Raw genomic sequence first — 19,269 nt, forward strand, 5'->3', positions numbered from 1 at the left:
GTTATTTCCATTTTACAGAGAGGAACAGAGTTTATATAGCCTTCCAAAGTCACACAGCTACTAAGGGAAGGAGGCAGGGTTAAGTCAGTCATTCCTTCTTGAGGGTCACAAACATCCATCCGGTGATTATTGGATAACAGCCTTCATGAACTATTTGTACTTCTGTAGAGTGCATCAATGCCTTCAAGCACCAATCTCTTTGAAATGCCACTTCCACCTTTACCTATGTGGAACAGAAGGATGATCTTTCAAGGTCTAAGCATTGCCTTGCCCAGAAGGCTTTCCTGGCCCTTGGTGTGGAAACATAAATAGACAGTCTTCCCCTTGGGCTGCCGTTGTGCCTCGCCACATTACTAACTGAATTATTCCTCCCCATACTACCTTTTTTTAGTTCTCATTCCTGGGACATGATAAATGAGAACTGAATAAATAAGTATGTATTTCTCTAGGTGATTCTTTATCCCCTAAATTTGGAAACTTCTTCAATGTGGGAATTCTATGTGCTAATTCACTTGCCCCTTCTTATAGTTTAAGAGTACAAACCCAGTCCTTCTTACATTCCTTCTGACTTGTTTCTTCTAGGCTTCTTTATTTGCTTTGGTAATTTAATTCTGATACATTTTTCTGAGCATATGTCTTATTTGTTTTATTGGCTTCACCCCAGGTCTTGAACTCCTTGCTGAGGCAGCTGGCCTAATGATCCCCATTATTCCATTTATTGGCCAGTTTGGACTGATTTTCTTTCCCAAATGGACTTTGATCTCAATTAGTTATGTCTTGAAGCAGAAAGAGCAAGGGAACCAACTCCTGACAGCTATTAGCAATGCAAATATAATGGTCATATCAGGCTTTTTATGAGCAGAATAAACAAAATAACGAACTCATTAGGAAGGCCTTGTAAAAATTCAGGCTTTAAAAACTTTGACATAGGACGTAAACACGCACTGGAATGATTTCCTATTTTCTGCCTTAGTCATATTTAAAAAAATGTTCTGGTATTTGAAGTGACTTAAATAGATTATGGTGGCTAATTTAGCATTCTTTCTGGCATTTATAGTTAAAATATCTTTCGGACATGGATTAATTTTGTATGGCCCACAGGAAAATTCCTGAATACAATAATCTTAATTCAGAAATCTGTGGCTAGTGCTGGGAAACGGGTTCTGGACTACAGTGGAGGATACATTGGCTCTAAGTTTTACCATGCTTCTTGGAAAAGTCATCTTTTTTCAATTTTAATGTTCTTGTCACTAAATGTGTGTGTGTGTGTGTGTGTGTGTTTACCATCTATATCTTAATCATTGTGCATACTTTTTTAAATGACATGTATTTTCAGTGATCATTCGGTGATCCTTTGTTTTATAATTTTCCTTGACAAAAATCACATACCTGAAATAGCATAAGGAATTATGGACATGCTTACTGCTACCACAACTGCAATTAGAGTCAGAATTTGTCTCATTATATGGACCTTTCCATGCAAATTCACTCTTGAATTTAATTCATTGCATTCTGTTTCAAATTATATACAATCCTGCTTACTATACCTGTTATGTATCAGCAAATTTGATATTTTTATTTAAAAAATCTACATGAGTTGTCTATTGGGTCAAGAAAGAGATTAAAAAAACTGAGCAGTGGTAAAGAACTCATTCAGATGTGATTTTTGCAGTAATAATTGTTTAAAAAGTCTGGGCTTGAAGGCATATTTCACAAACAAAAATACACAAAACAGTCATTTTTGTAGATAATTAAGGACAGTTAAACCCACTAAACACTCAGGGTTGGTTGTTGTTGTTGTTTTAAATCTAATTCATAGCCACACTGCAGGTGTCAGTGTTCTTCATAAAGATTCTGGCCATGAGAGTGAGGAAGCCTGTGAGTCACAGAAGGCCTAAGCATTACATTTATTAAAATACATTACCTGTTTTTGTGGTTTATGTAAGTGAAAATTATAGATTTTAAAATCAGTACTGCTTCCCACAAATACAGAAACAAAAAATATCACAAGTCCAAAGTCTTGAAACTGCTTGCAGTCACAAAGCAACACATCAATAGAAGCAGTTCAGGAAAAACGGCCAATTCAGAAGGTTCATGATGGAGATAGAGTTGGTGTAATATTTTATTTTTTATTATCTGGAGAACATGTAAAAGAAAGGATTAAAAACACAAGATTTGGGTTAAAACCTTAATTTCTACTACTTAGCAGCATCTTCAACTCAACTCAATTTCTAAGCCACAGTTTCATCTTCTGTAATATTATATTCATGAACCCTAATTCACAGAATTAAGTTAAATAATGACTGAATTGTGCTGAAATAAAGGGGATACTATATTCCTGTTTGATACATTTTAATATCAAAAATATAATAACATGGCGAGTGATTGATTGCCTTAATTTGATATAGCTAAAAATCATATTAAGAAATCAACCAGGTATGGTGGCTCATGTCTGTAATCACAGCACTTTGGAAGGCCAAGTAGGAGGATTGCTTGAGTTCATGAGTTTGAGACCAGCCTAGGCAACGTAGCAAAACCCCATCTTTACAAAAAAATATAAAAAATTAGTCAGGCATGGTGTGCATGCCTGTTATCCTAGCTATTTGGGAGGCTGAGGGAGCATGGCTTGAGCCTGGCATGTGAAGGTTACAGTGAGCTGTGATTGTACCACTGCATTCTAGCCTAGGCAATAGAGTCAGATCTTGTCTCAAAAAAAAAGAAGAAATGTTATATTTTAAAAGCATCATTTTCATTTTCTGTAGGCTATATTTTGCTTTTCTAATTTTTCCCTCATTTGAACCCAAACCTGACTAGACACTGACATATTTGATTGACTACATGATTGGGAGTGTTTACTAAGAATATGCAAGGAAATTAATTAGAGATTTTTTTTGTAAATAAGAAAGAATTTTTGTGTGCCTCTATCTACAGTGGAAAGTGGATGCATTCTCTGGGAATCCAAGAAACTTTAGAAAAACGTACAACTACTTCTAGCTATGTGCACTTAAAGTTAACTTCATCCTGCTGTGCCGTATAATTCCCTCATTTGTTAACCTAGACAGCAGACCTTGGAGAATTGTTGAGATATTTAAATGAGATGGTATGCGTAAAGGGCTGCATAGAAAATGCTAGGCAAAAAATAAGATGTGAGTTCCTCTTTTCTCTTCTTTTACTTCAATCCTTATTTTCACAACAGTATGTCAAACTGAAGTCATAAATTGACATTCTGAAACCAAAACTTTCTTCCCATCCTTTCATTGACTCAATCTATTTTTGTTTTTTTGACTTCCACTGACAACTCATTTTAATTTAATAGTTTTTCTTACCTGTCCATATGAAAAGAAAATTTAGCATTGCATAAGGGAGAGTGTAGATTTTTCAGATAAATAGTCTTGCATACAGTATCTTAGCTAGTAGTCTTGGACAAGCTACTGAACCTTCCAGAGTCTCAATTTCTTATTCTAACAACATAGGGACAATATGCCTATCAGGCACAAATTGGAACAAAGATCATAGCATGGTGTTTGGCATAGTATATGTGCTTAATTTTTTTTAGTAATGAAAAATAACAATAGTGATGATAAAATCTACCATTCACTGGTGCCTGCTTTCTATCTATCCAGCATGCTCAAATTAGTATATTTTAAAATGAACTGAGTAAAATATATTTAATAGAGATTGAGCATCTAATTGACTTATTAGCCAGACTTGGCAAACCCTTTAGATAACTAACAATAGAAATACAAGGTCTGAAGTTCCTTTGCTTTGTCTAAAACTTCTAATGCTGACTCACTGGAATATTTCCCAGGTTTTTTTTTTAAAGAAAATGGTCTAATTGGGTGATGAATTCCATTTCTCTGTGAGGTAATAAATGAAGATACCATCTGCAATTTTTGAGGCGTAAATTTCAATTCACTGATGATTAGAAAATACATAGAATGTGTGCTAGAGCCAGAAAATTCACTCTAATATGCTCTTTCAATACGTGTAACCCAGTCAGCACTGGATGTGGCATTGTTTTTCCACAATCTTATCTCGTATCTCTCCCAGTTTTCTTATTAAAGCATCAGAGCGTGAGCTACCCAGGTGGTGCTGAATGAGGTAATGGAACGATTTCCAGAAAGTGTCTAGGGAAAACTCTGTGGAAAGCAGGGGGTAATTAAAATATTTACAGCCTGGTATCTTAGGTAAAATGTCAGTCTTTCTACATGATAGAATGTACAGGAAGTCAGAAGTAGCTATGGTATAAGGTTGATGAAAGAAAAATGGACCTGGTGAGCACATACACCTCCAAAATAAAGATTATTTTACTTAATAACTTGTATGCATCTTAATCTTCCATGATGTATTTTTGGTATGGCTTTGAACTAAAGTATTCCATGTAATTTATTGAAATGGTATCCATTTAGAAAGACTTTTTGTATTTGGAGAGGAAAAGGAAATACTTCTTTAATTTTTTAAGTCAATTTTAAGGATGGGTTTAAAACTGAAGAATTGAAGCAGCAGATGTTGCTGCCTTTTGAGGAAATTCTCCACCTGTAGAAACATCCCTTGTGTGCATCTCCTGGTATTGTGATTGAACAACTTTGTGATGGGTATTTAAAAAATAAGCACTTGTAGAATAATTTAGAAAAATAATTCCTTATTAAAACCTTATATAAAGAAGCGTGTGTTTTCCAAATATCTGTTTCCATCAAGTAGAACTGTTTCCACCAAATATATGTGTATGTGTGTATGATGTATTTGTATGCATGCATGTGTATCAAGGTGTATGTATTTATGTACATGTATATATGTGTATTTGTATGCATTACGTTTGTGTGTGTGTGCATAGAGAGAGAGAGCATCTGAATGTTTTCTAGGTATGCAGGCCTTTGAATGTCAACTGAAAGGTAATATATTTCTAAAAGCATAAGGGAAAAGAAAAAACTCCCAAATGGAATATTCCATTTAGAGCCTACTCAATTTGGGAGCTGGGCTTCTAAGCTCAGTGTTGCAGCATATCCCAAAGGAAGCATTGTGCTGCCAAAGAGGGAACAGGCTCCCTGCTGATGCCTGTGCAGTTCTTCCACCCACGGCTGCTGTAATGTGGCACAGCCAGGCCTCACGCCTCAGCAGATGCTCCAACAACAATACCTCGATGAATAATCTGCGAAGGGATGTCATGCATGTTACTGGGGATAATAAGGGTGCTCCCATCGTAGAGCTTGCTTGTGGATAGAAGAGTGGGAAGGAAAGGAGCAGGACACAGGGAACAGCTTTTTTTTCCAGCCCAGCTTGTGTAGCCACAGTCCAAAGCAGCCAGGGACATGTAGAGAATAGAGCCACACCAGGATGATTCCAGCAACACTCTTGAAACGCTTCTGCCATGTGCCGAATAAGTGTTATGGCTTTGACATGTCCAACTGCAGCCTGGGGAGCACAACGTTTAGAATATTTGAAGACCCAGTTTTTTTACAGTACTCTGACTCTTAGATATCCTTTTAGCAGAAAATACTATTGTAAGATTTGGGGATTAAGCAAATTAGGAGACAAAATAAGTTCAGATGTTCATACCTTACTGAGGTTTGCAAAAGGCACCTAAGGGTTTATAAATTTTCGGGAAAATGTTCCCAAAACAAAACACTCTGAGATGATTTCTTGTTTTGCTGTAAGAAAGACTTTAAAAAAAAAGTAAGACATGCTTTTCAAAAGCACATTCAGATTTATATCTTCCTTTATATAGTCATATGTGTGTATGTGTATACAATGATTTCCCTCTAATATTAAATAAAAAGAATACAATTTGAAACTTTAAAAGCAAAATAAGAAAAAGGAAAACTATCTCTTTAACTGACTTTACATACTTTCTAACAGAATATGTTATTTAAGAGAATTAATCTTTTAATAGTAAAGAGGATCTTACAAGATGGAAATTGCCTGTTTGGCTAAGATGCATCTCGACACTACACTCATCAATGTTGATTAAGTAAAAACTTCAGATTTATTTGCAAGTATAAAATGCCTAAGATGTTTTCCTAACTCTGCATATCATGCTGGTAACATATAACAATTGGCTTACTGGCGAATCTAACAAATCTAAATCTATAAAATGATACAGAGTAATAGAAACATTTATTGGCATTTACCTGGGCACTACTAAAATAATACATGAGTGAGGTGCAAATCGGCTTTGTAATACTTATTATGTAATAATCAATACAGGTCTTTCCACTTAATACATGCTTATACTAAGCAATGTTGTTCATTCCATCAACGTGGGCAACATTTGGCTTTATAAAGCACTGAGACGATAAGAACGGGGGAGAAAAGAAAATAAAGTGCTCTGCATAATGATTCACTGTATGCATTATGCAGAGGATTTTATTATTCGTGAAGGTCTACCATTGCATTCTTCGGTGGGGTGGAAGAGGAGGCTTCTGTAAATGTTTCATTTCTAATACCAGGCCCTGAATTCGCATTCTCATTAACAAGAGGTTAGGAATGTACACATGCAATATGAAGATTGCTTTAAGAAATGGTTGCTTCTCTGAACCTCTTCCAAATTCAAATGTCTCAATAAAGCCACAGTGTTTCAGGCCAGGTGTTTCAAAATGTCTCTGTTTGAATCTCGACCTGCATGGCTGTGCATCCTCTATATCTCTGTTGCAACACCTGGTGGTTTCTGTGCAGAGCCTTTGGCGTTAGTGGGCTGGTGTAGAGGCAGGGCGCTGTTCCCTAATAACCCTGTGGAGTGATCCATGCTGATTTGTCGGAACCCCTTTTCTTATCTTATTTTCCCTCAGCAAGAATAATTTTATGCTAGAATAACTTCATGCAATTAAGGTATTAAGGTTCATTCTTCATCAGGAGGAGTTTAAAGATGGGGGCATAGGAGAGTTTGGGTGGACTGTTTTCCCAGCTTAAAAAATATATATATTAAAACAATAACTTTCATTATAGGTTGTTCAGCTGCACTTGAAAAACTGGCCTTTCTAAAAAGTACAAAATCTCATTAAAAATAAAAAGAATGAGAGGAAAAAAATATAAAGATATCAGAAACTGCTTCTAAGGGTTTATGTCATTTAGTGCTGGTCAGTGGGATTTCCATGTCGTATTTCTGAACGCGTCCACCTCCTTTCATCCTATGCAGTGATATTGACAACAGTCATTCTTCCTCTCCCCCACCCCATCTTAGTCTATGGAACCAGCTAGGTGGAATTAATGGGCACATAAAAAAGGAACTAGACTGCTGTGTGTTCCTACATAGATTCTAGTGACTCGATTCCCATAGCCCTCCTGGTGTATACTTCAATATTATGAATATACATTAACTCACCAAAGAATCAGTTACAGATTTAGTTGAATTTTCACCAGTATACATTGGCAAAATTTATGATATTTGGAACTGCCTTCATCACCTTCATTGCCTTCTGGCAATCAAAAGGGGAGAAAAAGGTGGGAAGGTTATTTTCTTTGTAAGACATACCACAAGTTATATTGTGTACAGAAAAAAAACAACACTGGGGCATCTCACTTAAGAAGTGAATGCTAATGGAATTGCACCTCGGTTTTTTTCAGCTCGTTTCTTATTGCTCAAAAGATTAAATGTTTAAAGAAGTTGGAATCAGACTAGTTTTAAGAGTTGCTCTTATTGCTTCTCTTTTAACAAAAGCAGGTTCAGAAACAGGCAAAAGAACGGGGGGAGACTTTAATGAAGAAAATCTGTGCTGAGAAAAGACCAGAGAGCCAATAAAAAGCCTCACTTAATTGACAAGCAGCTGCTTTAGCTTTGAAAGAATTTATTCAAGGGTGATTTTTTTTTTTTTTTTTTGGCTCATAGTGTAAGTGGGAGAGATCTGCAAACACTTATATTTTCTGTTGTAAATCAAGGTACAGAGACATTAATCATAAAAGTGATTTGATTTTAAATCATTTCATGAATGAAAGGTGGGAAATAGCTTTAAAAAATTTTAAAAAAAACACAAAAAACAGAATCTGTAGCTTTGCTTAAACTGAAAAGGAATTTCTGGAATCGACCTTATAATTAACTTCCTTTTGTGAATGGAGAGCTATGCCATCCTCTCATGTTAGATATTATCCTTTCTCTCTCCAGAAGAGCCTCAATGCTCTTAGAATTTAAATAAAGGAAAGTAATGGCACTGTTAAATACTGGCAAAGACTATTGCTGCAACATGAGGTTAAAAGACTAATTATTATATAAAATTATATATTTCCATGCATCCACAAAATTCTAATTCTGTTTTTATAAAGCATTTGGGGTTATAAGATGTGAAAACTTTGTAATTTTTGTCACATATACACCCTAAAGATCCATAGATCCATATTCTTTTTTTTTTTTTCAGAAGTTTGCTGATTGAAACAAAATGAAATTTACAATATTACAAAGTGATCTGTTTAGTTCTTTGTTAAGTGATGTTAAAATTTACCAGTTAGCATTTACAAACTATTTCATAATATTAAGATTTGCCAGTGCAAAAATGATATATGGTAGCTCTCAATTCTTAAATTAAAGGTGTTAGGTAATAGATACAAGAATAAACATTCTTCTATATTGTACACATCTATGCATATATATTTACACGAATATAGATAATATATATTAACATTGTGGCAATTTAGAAAATTACTCAAGTTGAATTTTTTACAGTGACAGTATATTTTACAGTGACAGTGTATACCACAGATAATTACTTTGACAAATTAAGTATAAATGACCATTGATATGTACCTGGATAGAAATTAAAATGTAGTCATGAAATTATAAAGCAAAATTTAAAAATATGTAACAAGAAGGAAATAAAATTTTAAATACCTAGAGATTGACTTCTAAATTAAAATAGGAAGTACTTGCTTGATCATAAATCCAAGGCCTACAGTATTTGGTTAATTGCTGACTCTCCCTGCAGTAATCTCTATGGAAATTAAGGAGAGGTTTTCTGAATGAAATGATTTAATCTGTTTAAAAAAGGCGGTACAATAATCATTCAATTCTTTAATGAAATGCCATAGTCTTTTGTCCTTTCAGTTTGGCTGTTGGCATCATTGTTGTGTCAAGTAATTGCCCCTAACTGCACTCAATAATGTCCCCTCTTCTCCTTTAGTAAGTTAAGTAAATGACATGTGCCATCTGTTTACCTAAAGGAATAACAGCTGTGTGTTTATTTAATTGGATGTAGCATGTTTTTGTGGCTAAAATGGTGGCATTTCAGGTAGACTTATTTTTTTTCTGGTCCAGAGAAATATGCAGAAAGTGAAAAAAAAATTCCTTGTAAGAAAGAATTGTGTTTTGCCCACTTCCAGTGCCCGCACAGCCCTGTCCTATGTCCATCCTCGCCAGGGGAGGCCATGTTCTCACTGGTATGCTGTGTGCCCCAGGTGCCAAGGGCTGCTCAGAGGGCAGGGAGGGAGTCTGCACACTGATGGGCTGCATAGTCCACACTGCTGTGTTGCAGGGCAGTGGCAGCTGATGGTGAGGTGAGAAGGCAGGGGGTAGATCTCTGGATGGGGGAGGTGGAGTTAAACTCACTTGGTAATGCCATGTTCTTAGGATAAACTCCCAGGAGTTCTCAGATTCAAAATTTGATTTGGCCTTTCAGTGTTAATGATGACTTATTTGCCAAGATGGGATGATAAGACATCTCTTCTTGAGAGTTGATAACATAATAAATAATTTTTAAATGTTTCATTAGTGCATGTGGGACTTTCATTGGTTCTTTTGCCCTGGCTGTCAAATGTCACTGGTAGATCTGATCTGGGGAGCTTCATAAAACACAAGGCCAACCGTCACCCAGCTTAGGCAGCCACCAATCTTTGGGGTTGGAGTGATATTTCTAGGCAGCCTCGTTTAAGAAAGACTGGTTTATAATGATGCCAAAGCCACTCCTTGCAACCACCCACTCACTGATGAGGGGAAACATATCATAAAACATATCCACTTCAGTCCCCTTATATTTCAGCCAGAATAACAGATTTATAAACATACATATCTTTTAGAACAACTCACTGACCAATCTAAATATTTCTTCCCCTGCTGTAAATATGAATATATTAAAAAATGGAAAATAGCATTAATATTGAACACAGCTTTCTTAATTTAATTTGACAATAGAAGTCTGTACTTTAAAAACAAAAGACGCCCACACCAAATAAGCTCTTTCATTGTTCTGTAAAAGCCACTGCTTAATTTGAAAGAAAAAAAAAAAAAAAAAAATAGTTCACGCTATTTCTAAGCAAGTGAGAATTCCAAGGAGGAAAAAGGATCATTATCTCAATGCCTAATTAATTTTCAAAAATATTGTTATACAGACAACTGTTCAACTGTAATGCTGTGCTCAGCCTCAAATTGGGAAAGTTCATGGCAATTGAAAAATTAACAATTGCAATAAAGTGAAAAAAAATCAAAGGTAAAGTGTTCAGCTTAAGGAGTAATATCTTTAACACAATCCGAATCAGTTGCCATATGAATGAAAGAAATGATATTACTCTTTAGCACTCTCAAAACACTGGGACTGAAAAACGAGTATTTTTAGTAACCAATTTATCAATTCCTGGCTTATGTTTCTTGGAATCCTGTCTTTCTTAATTGAGATATTTGCATTTGGAAGTCCCTTTGAATCATCTTATGTTCTGTGATCATTTGCGAAGAAGATAACAAACAAAGCTATTTGGAATGTATTCAGTCATCCTAATTAGGAGAAGCCAAGACCCTCTCTCAGAAAAATTATGAGACCCAGGTGTTGTTCTCTAACTGCTGTTTTTGCTCTGGCCTGTGGGAAATAAATTTGATGATCTAGTCAGACTTTTTCCTTTCAAATATCAATAAAAAGTCAAAATAATTTTTTTCCTGAGTAATGCTCTCAAAGTTAATATCCATGCTACCCTTCCTATATGCACTGGCGCCATGAAAGATTTCTGTGCTTCGTCTTCCCAAAGATGCTGTAAGGAAGCTGGGTTTCACAGCAGTGCTCTGTCCTTGGCTTATGACTTAACTCAGATATCCCCACCATGTGCAAAGGTCCTGATTTTATGGAGAGTGTGCCACCAGGGCAGCTTCGGACCCAGTTCATGAGGATACACTGCTTTCATTTTAGAAACCAAATTTTAGTCAAGTACGAGTCTTGAATCTCCTGTCATTTAATTAATATTTTACTCTCTCATTTCATATACACACTCTGAGTTTTTAATTACTATTTACTAATCCTTTGGACAAGCATATGTCCCTGCCCTTATGCTTAAACTTGATGTTGAATTCATTAATTACATTACATGCCTTAACAATGTTTTGTTCACTGGCCCCTAATTAGGCAGACTGAATGTATTATCCATTACCATTGTCTGCAGAGACGTTATGACTTTAGGTCTTTCTTCTTCATATACTCAATTTGTTTTATTTCATTATTCCTGTGACTTCCTCCCTCTCTGACCTTCTTCCCTTCCCCCACCCACCTCCGGCTTCCCTTCCTCCCTCCTTCCTTTTTTTCTTCTTCTTTTTCACGTTTATTAACATATAGCCTGTTTGGCACAACTGAATTTAGAAGTGAAAGGAAAGTTATTCTCTAAAACTAAGATTCTCAAAATTTAGAGCATCATTCTCCTAAATAATTTAATTTCTAAATATTTTTTAGGCATGTTTTCTTCTAAATCACAAATAGAAATTCTGTTTTTCATCTGAGTATTTAGAGGCCTTAACAGATTAAGTTTGTAGTGTTTTCAAAGGTAACACAGTATGTATAAAGGTAAAAGTTACTTCTAGATGTTCATTAATTAATTCAAAGTACCAGCTTTTGGTTACTATTCTCCAGTGTTCTTACTCAAAATTCACAAGCAATGGAAAGAAGGATTGACTCAGGTGTGGCATGAGTAAGGAAGTATTACCACACTTCTCTGGGAAGGCCTGGAGATGTGGGGGAAAGGCTGCTTCCACTAACAAGGAGCTTGGAAAAAATATGTCCCCCTCCAGGACAGACAATGAGCCATTTATCCATTAACTGCTTGCCATCACGTATTGATAAGAAAATAAGCTTTCATATCGCATAGCTGCAATGGATTACCACCAGCTATTAATATCCATGGTTTCTTTAAATAATGAGTTGGTGTTATCTAAGTTAGCTTTACCCTAGATTTTTGTGATTTTACTATAGTTCCCCTTGACTAAAATCTATGGTACATAGAAAAGATGGTCAGAGATGAAGCTAGAAAGAAAATTAAATGCTCATTCATAAAGAGCCTTGAGTGCTATTTCAAAATAGTTGGTCTTTATCATGGAAAAATGGAGAGAGAAATTGGTGACTCATACTAAGTGGGAGACGAGAGAGAGGAGATGCTCATATTTCATGACAGCTTCTGTTGTTGTAGTGAGAAACATGGAGTGGCCTGATATTTTTTGGCTCTGTGTCCCTGCCCAAATGTCATGCAAAATCCCAGTGTTGGAGGTGGGACCTGGTGGGAGGTGATTGGATCATAGGAATAGATTTCCCCTTTGGTCCTGTTCTTGTGATAGTGAGTTATCATGAGACCCGGCTGTTTAAAAAGTGTATAGCACCTCCCTCCTCTCTCTCTCTCTCTCTGTCGTATTTTATAATTTTTGATATCATGTAAAACTTGTGCCTAGCATGGAGTAACCATATATTATATGTTCGTTGAATGAGTACATAAAGGTTTAACATAATTAATAACACAGTTTGTTAAATCCATATTCTATCTCTGTATACATTGAAGCTATGATATTTTTTTAATTGTTAAAAATCTTTTGAAATACGCTACAGCTTTAATCTTGGTTGCACCCAAAAGGAATATTAAAGACATGGACAGTTACAGGACATGTAATACCCATAGTGGGGTGGAGTAGAAATCAATCTCGTACTTCCAACCGAGTTTACCACTTGACTAGCAATTACCGTAAGTGCTTCCCCACCACTGAGAGTGAGAAAGGAAGCTGCTGTTGCTGCCACTTTGAGTTATATGTTGCTTTTTTATCCAATCTATTCCTGTAAATAACTTCTCAAAAACGCTACATACCCATTTCCAAAGCACTCCTTAAAGCAAAGTGCCCACTCGTCGTCCTTCCTTCTCAGAACTTGGTATTTCAACTGCCAAAATTTCACATAGGATGTAACAGCCCTGCTAAAAAAATAGAAAAAAATAAAACTAGCACCCAGAGATACATTTGAGTGTTATGTTTACTTTCTCTATTCGTATTGGCAATGTATTGTTTTAGTTAATTTGTGGACACTTGAGTAAGAAAAGAAACTGAGTTGGGAACAAAATGCTTTCAATTGGGCATAAGAAAATAAAAATATCGGCTGGGCTCAGTGGCTCATATATTTACCAGATATGATAAGGAGATAGATCTCAAAGACCAATACGCACATTAAGAGGTGCTAAGAAAAACTGGATACAGTGACATTTTGAAAAAAATGTATTGAAAAACTGTTTTCTTAATTTTCAATCAGGAATGCAGTCACCAAGATCTGAATGCTTAAAGGGGTTTTCAGAGAAGTGGGCCAATATTCTTCCATCTGCTTTCTCCATTTTTGTTATGGCAAGCTAAGAATTCAGGGAAAGGGTTGACATAAAAATTTCATGAAGTAAGCATAACTTTTAATAATTTGAAATGGAAGAGAGACAAAAATTACAGTATGGATAAATCAAGGTGGTGGAAATTAAGAAGCTAATATCTTAGCAAATAAGGTGGTATGCAGAAGTAAACTCTAGATTCAGCAGTTTCTTCCCTAAAGCACATATCAAATTTTAAAGCTTTGTTAGGGAAGAAGCTAAGAAATTTAGCAAGACAAATTAAAATGGCCCAACTACCTTGTTAAGTGGATGGCCAATATCAACTAAAACTGACAGACATACATTGATCTAGCAATTCCCTCATAACTATGTGTTCAGCAGCATGATGTATTTTTGTGCATGGATAGATAGATGATTGATAAATAATATTTAACAGTGTTTTTTAACAATGTTTATAGCATCAGCATTCATAATTGCTCAAATTTGAGAATGTACCTAATGTTCCCAAACCAACAAAAAATAAATTATGTGGTCTACTCATACAGTAGTTGCCATTAGAATGAATGAACAAGTATTAGAAAGAAACACAGAGGCTGAATCTTAATGAGAGAAACCAAAATAATATAAATTGTGAAAAAAATATATATTTGTACATATACATATATGATATATATAGGTGAAACTAATGTAGTGTTGGAGACATTAATATAATGGCAGTTAGGGGAGACAGAGTTATAATTGGACAGCAAAAGACAGGAGCTAGTGATAATCATCTCTTCCTTGATTGATTTAGGTGATAATTGTAAAGAGAAATATTACTGACTTTTAAACTTGTGGTTTGTAAACTTTATATTGTACATCAATAAAATTTTACTTAAAATATTTTAGGGATATTATGAACAATAGAGATAAGGGATCCAAAAATGTCATTGCTCACAATGTGACTTTAATTCATGTGTGCTGGAATTGACTTCCATGTTAGGGTTGGCAAAGGATGTGAGAAATTAAGTGACCTTAATTTTATATGTAAAACAAAGCAGGAAAAACATGTTTTGGGGTTTAAAACAAATGGTCACACTTTTGGTGTATCCTAGAACAGCATAATAAGGATAATACCAAAGAGAGGTAGCCGGACTATTATGAACGGGGCCCAGTATTGATGTGGAAATGGAACTTGAGATAAAAGCAAAACAGTGCTAGAGTCTTTTCTTTATTGTGCTGGGAAGATGTAGGCATGGGCAATGATGTTACAGGTGAATTCACGTGGTTTCTGGAAGAGGAGACAGAGACTTAGTTAGCAATACAGAGAATCCAGTATGCCCGAATAAATAGAAAGCGTAACTGAGAGTCACATACTTGAGACATGAAAAGCCCGTGAATCCAGATGTTGTTGAGGTCTGGACAAAAGTTTGCAATGCTAGATGTATTTTGGACCACATGTTCAGGTAGAAATGCAGGCCTCTCTATGGATACCAATGTTGGTGAGAGAATCACACCAAATAATTGATATCTGTAATGTGGCCAAATGACCATCAGTGGACTAGGTGCTTCACCATCATGTTTGCCCTAAAATCTAGATGCAACCACAAGAAGAGAAACATAGGTAGGAAACATGAACTGATGTAGAAAATCTGGAATTAATGACATTTAACTTGAATCAGTAAGATCAAGCTTTCCTGTACTTGGTGGAATGGAACATTCAACATAGAAATAATTTTGAGGTGAAAATCAGCATGGAAAGTCATGTATTTAATAGTCTGAGTCTTGCAAAATTTCACAAAGAAGAAAGATGAGCATGTGTGTGGCAGGATATCAGACAAGTCCAGGTGAACAAAACAGCAACAGGTCAGATGAGGAGTAGAGTGTGTAGATGTGGGAGTGTTGGTGGATGAGGTTGGAAAGCTGTATGGTGAGAATGATCCAAAGATATTATCTGTATATATTATATATCTGGGAATCCAATGCAAACACCTCAGGTTCCAATGTTCTTTTCATTATATGATTCTGCACTAAAATATAAAAAGATATTTTACAATAAGGTGAAAGACACCTAAAAATAAGGTTATGACTCAGTCAATTTATGTTTATAATCTAATTGGAAAGATAACCTGTAGACAGATAACCAAAATACAAAGCATAGATAAGTGATAATGAGATATATAACACAGGCATTGAAAACAAGAAATGACTCATGGAGAGTTGGAACAGTAAGGGAACTTTTCATGGAGCACGTTTTGTGTTTCTACTTAAAAATTTTAGCGTTTCAATGAAAAGACCAGAAAGTAGCCTTCCACACATAATAAGTTATAAATGCAGATATCCATAGTGTGATGAGAAAAGGAGAGCTCCTGTCTGCGTTTAAGAACAGAGTTGCAGGGATACAAAAATCTTAATGCCAAATTTTGGAACATTTTATCTGTGTGCTATTGATAATGAGGAGTTAGTAAAGTACAACCAGCCTATCAACACGCATTTGTTTAGTGCCTACTGTTTTCCCTTAGAAGAGTAGTGGTGAGATAATTTTCGGAAGTTAATTTGGCGATCATCTTCATGGATCAGGAAGGAGTGGCATAAAACTATTGAAACATTCTGGCCAAATAATAAAGGTCCAGTAGATGGTGATGATTGCAATGGAAGTTAAGGGAGAGATGGAAAAGGTATTAGGAGGGAGATTCAATAGTAGTTGTTCTTTGGTTGCATGCTTATGGTTAAGATGAGAAAATTGGAGATGAAACCAAAAATATTGACTAGAGGTGACCAAGATAACAATGAAAATATCCAGAGAAACTGAGAGTCTTTGAGAGGAAGAAGCTGGTTATTGGGGAATTACAATAACATTGGTTTGAGGCATTCTAAGTGTAAATCTGTAGAAGAGAACTAGAAGTGAAAGAAAGAGACTGATATAAACCATCTAGCAAAAAGGAGTGGAAGCCGCTAAGATAGAACGACAGAGGAGTGTGGAAATTAAAAAAAAAAATCCTTAGAGTGATCTCATTTGCAGGACATACTGAAAATCTAAGTCCAAGGACAGGCTGCCAATTAGGGAGGTAGAAGCCAGTGCTCCAAATGGCAAAGCCAAGGGCCACAGAAGTTACCAAAAGCAAGTGGTCACTATTGTGAATATTCAATGTCAAGGAGAAATGAGACTCAGAAAAAACTTTCAGTTTAATAACTGTGGTTTTTATTAATTTTCCTCTCAATAAATGAAGAATTAAAGAAAAAGTATGTTGAGTAGAAGTGATTTTCCACAGTTTTTTCTCTTGTGATTTAACTGTAAAAGGAAGAGGCAGTAAATTGTTGTTTTTCTGAATTAGCAGAAAGTCTACTGTGAGGAAGCTTAAAAACTCTTCTATATTTCATAGTTGTTTTTCATAAAGGAACTGATTTTCTTTCAAGCAGTGTTCATTGTTTTACACAGTAAAAACCACAAATACAGTAAAATAACAATTATTATACATTTTATGAGTACTTTGTTGAGAAGGAGTAATGTTGGAAGTTATTTAAAAGGCAGTAAATTTAACATGCTTTGCTCTACTACAAATTTCATTATGGGCAAAGCGAAACCACTCTTCATACAAAGAATGATAGTGATTACTGACCCATATACATTTTGGGAAGCCTATGTGAAAGATTGAAAGAAGAGGGAAGCAAAGGAATTTTGATCAAGAATAACAAGAGGAGTGCCCCAGCACTCAGGAATGTAGTAAACTTAGTTATTTAAAAAATAGACCTCATTGGTGAAGCATATTCTAAGAGAAAGACAAGATCCAAATACAAATTAATGTTATATATGGAATTTTATTACATGATAAATGTAATATCTCATAGCACAAAGGGACTGATAAATGAATTAGTAAATGGCATTGAGAATACTGTCTATCTTTATGGAAACAGTAGTGTATAAAATTTCACTAACTTTACACTGTGGTACTTTTAACTGAAATGTGTGTGTGTATATATATACATATATGTTTATTAACCTATCAGAAATTTTATTTTCAGATATAGTGATAACATTTATCAGCATAAAACAAAACCAACATGCCATTAATCAAGAGATTGAAACACAAATAATTATTTAAAATTAAAAGCAACTGTGTTGCAAAATACAGCATATGCTTAGCTCAACAGAAGTATCTGTCCAGGGAAAGAACTTATGACACAAATAACAAATCGTTTCTACATAAAATATATGAACACCTACTATAAATTATTTAAAAAATGCAAACAATCCTATAGGAATAGGCACAAATCACAAAGAAGTCCTGAAAATGGTTAAGAGCCAGCAAATATCTAAAAAATATATTAGAACAACATAGCATATTTTTCATCTAGACTGACATAAGTTTATGGAGTTATTGTGTCCAATATTGTTGAGAATATAGGGAGTCTGGCATTCTCACATACAACTGCAAGGAAAATGATATAGTAATAGTTCTCGGAAAAACCATGAGTAATTTTTGCTATTTTAAAAATGAGTGTTGACTGTGTCCTAGTATTTCTACTTTCAAAAATTGTATTCCCACAAGGATGTGAATTATTTGTATGAGAATCTCTTGCCATAGTGCCCAAAATAATAATGAGAACAGAATAATAATAATAATGAGATAATGTATATCAACACACAGAGAAACACGAATAATTTTGAGGAATAAGTATTTCCACTTAATAAGGTCAAAGATACATCAATTCGTATGTGTTTTTTAAAGAATAGCAAACAGTAAGGCAATTTGGTAGAGTGATAATTTTTAAAGGGAAGAGCACCAGAGACAAGAAAAATTGGAAGAGCTGCTTTAAAACTGCTGATGTCAGGTGGTTATAAGGGCCCTGAGGATCAATGGAGGAAAGAGGCATGGAGGGTTTGTATGGGAAGAATTGAAATTTAAATAGGGTGGCAGTAGAACACCTTGCATATAGGAGACATTTGAGCAAAACTCATACACAGTTGATAAACAAGCCACGTGGATATTGGGGTACCGAGTGCTCCCTCTAACCAAACGTTCAGGGAGGAAAGAGGAGGCCACTGTGATGGCAGCGAGGAGATAAGGGGAGAGGTACAAAGGTCTGCATTGAGGCAGTTAAAGGGATGGGAATTGAGACGATCCTGTTGGACTTGCAGGCAATCGAAAGAATGTCCTTGGAGGAAGAGGACAAGCCATGGACACCTTTAAACACAGCAATTAGTTGTATCATTTTAAAACATCAACTTGTATGCCACGTTGAACATAACCTTCAAGTGGGAACAGGGAAGCAAGAGGCTTCCCTGTAACAATCAAGGTTAGAATGAAGGAGACCAGGATCGGATGTAAGCCGTAAGTGTGGGGGAAGTGGTCAGAGTAAGCCGTAAGTGTGGGGGAAGTGGTCAGATGTGGAATATCTGTTGGAGGCAGAGACGAGAAAATGTCCTCATGGACTGGAGGATTGGTACAAACTGAACCTGCCTGAGCGGCAAGGATGCTGGAATTTCCATTTTCAGAGAAGAATCTGTGGAGCCAGCAAGGAAGGTAGATTGCATCCCATTGTGCAGACTCTGCTCTGTACTAAAACTATCCAGCTAGGGCAGTGTGTGTGTTGAATGCAATCTAGATCCTTTCTCTCCAGACCATACTTCCTGAATGTAATTGGTTTTGTCAGGGTACCTTTTTAAAAGAAGTGCAGTAGTGCAGTATGCAATTTGTTCTGCATCTATCCTAAGAAATCTATTTTTCTTTTTTTTCTTCTTTCTCTTTTTTCCTTTTCTCTTTTTCTTTT

Source organism: Cebus imitator, unplaced genomic scaffold (genome assembly GCF_001604975.1).
Source record: "Cebus imitator isolate Cc_AM_T3 unplaced genomic scaffold, Cebus_imitator-1.0 Scaffold14, whole genome shotgun sequence".
NCBI lineage: Eukaryota > Metazoa > Chordata > Mammalia > Primates > Cebidae > Cebus > Cebus imitator.